The sequence below is a fragment of the Tupaia chinensis genome, unplaced genomic scaffold (genome assembly GCF_000334495.1).
Source record: "Tupaia chinensis unplaced genomic scaffold, TupChi_1.0 Scaffold000090_1, whole genome shotgun sequence".
Classification (NCBI taxonomy): domain Eukaryota; kingdom Metazoa; phylum Chordata; class Mammalia; order Scandentia; family Tupaiidae; genus Tupaia; species Tupaia belangeri.
In genome coordinates, this window is record NW_006159552.1 from 2,612,204 (window position 1) to 2,616,347 (window position 4,144).

Genomic DNA, 4,144 nt, shown 5'->3' on the forward strand with positions numbered 1-4,144 from the left:
TTATTTTGACGAGAGAGAAAGAAAGTGAGAAAGCAAGCTGCCAGATCTGGGACTTGAACCATGGTCAGCCATGTGGTAGTCCAGCGCCTCTAACTACAGCGCCACCTGCCGGTCCCAAAACCTGCTTTGGATCTTAACCAACAGACTTTTTTTTTTTTCTCTTACAAATTGCCAGAGGGCTTGTGTGCTCAACAGAGCGAGAAAAAAACTTCACAGGGGCCTGGTCCTTCTTCCTCCATTTCTCCATTCTGTCAAAATCCTGAGCACACATGCACATGGGTCTGGCATGATTTTCAAGTGACTGGGGCTGGGATTTGAGCTGTACTTGGATATGTGGGGACTGGAGCTGGGATTTGAGCTGTACTTGGATATGTGGGATCTAGCTCCCATCACTGGGCTGTGGGCCCAGCTGACCAACTAATCAATCACTTAAATTCTCCATTCAAACTTTTTTTTTTTTGAAGAATTATTTATTTACTTTTATTCATTCATTTTTTTTTTTTTTAAATTTGACCAGAGAAATTCATTCATTTTTTTTTTTAAATTTGACCCGAGAAATACATATATAGAGAGAGAAAGAGGGAAAGTGAGAAAGCAAGCCATCATCAGGTCCAGGACTCAAACCATGGTCAGCCATGTGGGAGTGTCCAGCACCTTGACCACCACGCCACCTGCTGGTCCCCCATTTAAACTTCTAATTCAGACCCAAAAGCCCTCTACCCAAGGAGTTGGTAACCTCTGGAATCCTCTTGGAGTAGGCACATTCCCCATCACCAGCTGATACTTGGGGTCTCTGCTAGTCTGCCTGCCAGATGTTAGTTCTGATCGGCAACCAGAAACGTGCTTTCCCTCCACGGATACTGTCTTTGGTTGTCTCCACCAAGTTAAGCTGCTCTTTGCTTCAAATCTCTACCACAATCACGGCTCCTATTCAAGCTCCCCAGATTGGCTTTTTATGTCACTTACTCTCTGCCTTGTGGTTACAGCATCTCAGCAGCTACATGCATGAGGGTCTTCTTGGGTTAGGCCTGATGCCCAAGGAACTGTAGCTTCTCAGCTTGAAGTAGAAGAAAACACAAACTACATCTAAGGACTGTACTCTAAAGAGTTGAGACTGGGACAAGCAGTTAGGGTAATTAATGGCTATGTCGCTGGACTCCCATGTAGTCGACCGCGATTCGAGTCCCGGACCTGGTGGCTTAAACTCACTCCGGGCGTGTGTGCGTGTGTGCCCAAGATCCCAAGAGGAGAATGGAGGAGAAGGGATTATGGCATGACCATCCCCTGGGGGGGGCGGGGATGATTTCTCACTTTCTGTCTCTCTGTCTCTCTCTGTCTTTCAGGCGAGTGCACGTGCCAATAAGAAAAAAAACTCAAAAAAAAAAAAAAAAAAAAGAGTTGAGACTCACCAGAGCTCACACAAAGGGAGGAACAACAGGAATAATAAAGATGTCTCTATCTCACATCACACATGTGACTGAGGCCACTATAGACAGGCTTAGAGCACTATGACAAAGTCCATATGAAAGCCAGATGTGGAGGAAGGTACCCCGTTATCTCCCAGTCATGTTAACTCCAATGGCTTAGCTACACATGTGGAGTCTTCAAAAAGTTCATAGAAAATGCCTGTTGTGAAAAACTATGCCTGGAGTCCAAGATTGTTTGTGCCAAAATAAACTCGTGCTTCAACTCTATTTTTCGTGAACTTAAAATATTTTTTTTCAAATGAAAATGAAATGATATAAGAACAAGTAGGTGGCATGGTGAGGTGGTTGAGGCACTGAATTCCCACATGGCCGACCATGGTTCAAGTCCCAGACCTAGTGGCTTGAAAATCATGGTAGGCACATGTGCAAGTGTGCCTAGGTTCCCAAGAGGAGAATGGAGAAGGGAATGCAGCATGGCCATCCCCTGGGGGTGATTTCTCACTTTCCCTCGCTCTCTCTCTGTCTCTCTCCAGGTAAGCATGTACACTCCATGGTCAAAACCTTAAAGAAAAAAATAAAAAAGCTACAAGGTGCATGCACCCGCTGGAGGAAGGGAGGGAGGGAAGGAGGAAGGGAGGGAGAGAGAAAAAGAGGGAGAGAAAGTACCTTCCAGAGTGATGGCCAGGCCACAATCTCTTCTTCATTCTCCTCTCAGGATTTTGGACATGCACACACACTCATGCCTGGCGTGTTTTTATTTAAGCCACTGGGCCCAGGACTCAACCTGCATAGTCAGCCATGTGGGATCCAGCTGCCTTAACCACCATGCCACAGATTGGCCCTCCATGAACTTTTTGAAATGACCTTGTATGTAGGCTGATGATATTCAAATCTCTGTCCATCCTAGACCTCTCTCCTGAGCCCTGGACCTGTATTTCTGTCTACCTGGATCTATCACAGGTACATCTCACCCAGAACTGAGCTCATCTCTTCATGACATACCAGCTGCACCTCCAAGCTCACACTCACTAGTAGTATGGGTGGCTGTCCTTTCAGCCCATCAGGCATTGCTGACTCCTCCCCTGCCTTACCTTCCACATATGATCAGTAAATACTTCCTATTCATTCACCTGACAAATTTCATACATTGGATATTTTTGAAGCTGTTTTATGAGATGCTGACAAATTCATGGCTGCTATAACTTCTCGATGAATTGTTCCCTTTTTTAATCATTTTTGTAGTTTCCTCTTTACCTCAATTATTTTTTTCTTTTGCTTTCATTTCTACTTTGGCTGATGACACCATTGCAATGACAACTTTCTTCTGGTTCATGTTTGTTGGGTAGTCTTTTCCCAGCCTCTAATTTTCAACTTTGCTATGTCACTTTGTGAATTTTCAGATCAAATCACTTCTTGAAAAAAAAAAAAAATCCCACTCTCCAGTGTTCTAGTTCAAACCCTCATCATTTCCAGCCAGGATCACTGCAGGAGCTTTCCAAAGTCTCTGGGATTGTCATCGCCCTCACTTTATTCAATGTCTTAGTAAACATCCTGGGAAAGGAATCTGAATGTGTCACCCGACTTTGTTTATAAAGCTTTGATGTGTCTCTGCTTCCCACAAGATAAAGCTCAGACTCCTCAGAGTTTGAGAAACAAGACATTTCCTCATCTTCTCTGAGCTGGCTTATCCAGTAGAGCCACTCTGCAGACTTGCTCCACTGGGCCTGTCCTGAGTGTCTGGACACACCTTGCCTTTGCACATTTCTGCTTTAGCATATCCTGTGCTTTTGTATGCCTGTACTTTAGCATGCCCTGTGCCTTTGTGTGCACCATGCTTTGCATGCACCATTTTCTCCACCTGGAATCTCATCCCTAACTCCAACTGTCGCCCCTCACCATCATTATCTAGTGAAACTTTATTATCATTTAGGACCAAACCAAACTGTCACCTCTTTGTTAAAGCCTCAAGGAGGACTGCCCTAGCAGTCTCTTGGGTATCCTGGGGAACCTTGCATCTGGCATACATTTGCAACTCTGTGCTGATATAAGAATTTGCATGCCTGTCTCCCTTAACTCTAGCCTTCTTCTTACTTCTGTTTGTATTTTATTCCCAATCCCTGCTACAAGGCGGGTGTTCAGTGTGTGCTGAATCTGGTAGAGTAATTCCCAATTAGCCCAGAGGAGGTGGCACCACCTTCACCCTACTGTTCCAACCATTCCCTCTGTTCTACAATACAATCAGGTCGTTCTCCTTCTGCTCCCCTTCAGCTCTAAGGCTCTTTTCCCCCTTGTGACTGAACCTGAAGGGCTTACTGGAGCTACATCAAATCAAACCATCCTAGACCTAGGAGGCTGCCTAAATGCCTCCTCCCTTTATGAAGGTTTCCTCAACTCTGCCAGCCTGCATGCATGCAGGCCTTGCTTAGGCTGACAAAACCCTCACCATCGATGCACATGCGTTGGCAACTACAGGCCCTCCAGCTGCAGCTGTGTCCATGCACAGGAGATCATGCACTATCTACTTTTCTCAAGACTTTGGTTTAGAGGTCCTGACAGGTTCTGTCACTTTCATGCTTCCCACTGGGGATAGGGAGGGATGCAAACCAGGCAAGCCCACGCTAAGAACACAGTACCTGACACACACATACTTAGTACTTGGCATGCAGTGGATTCAGGAGGAGAGGGATAAGAGAAGGGTTCAGCAGAAAGAACTCAAG

General features: G+C 45.5%; 1 protein-coding gene across 1 annotated transcript in view; it reads right to left on the minus strand.

Annotated features, from left to right (window-relative positions):
- DUSP22 (dual specificity phosphatase 22) overlaps positions 1–4,144 on the minus strand; it is an 83,389-nt gene that overhangs the window by 39,746 nt on the left and 39,499 nt on the right. The gene's annotated exons all lie outside the window — the stretch shown is intronic.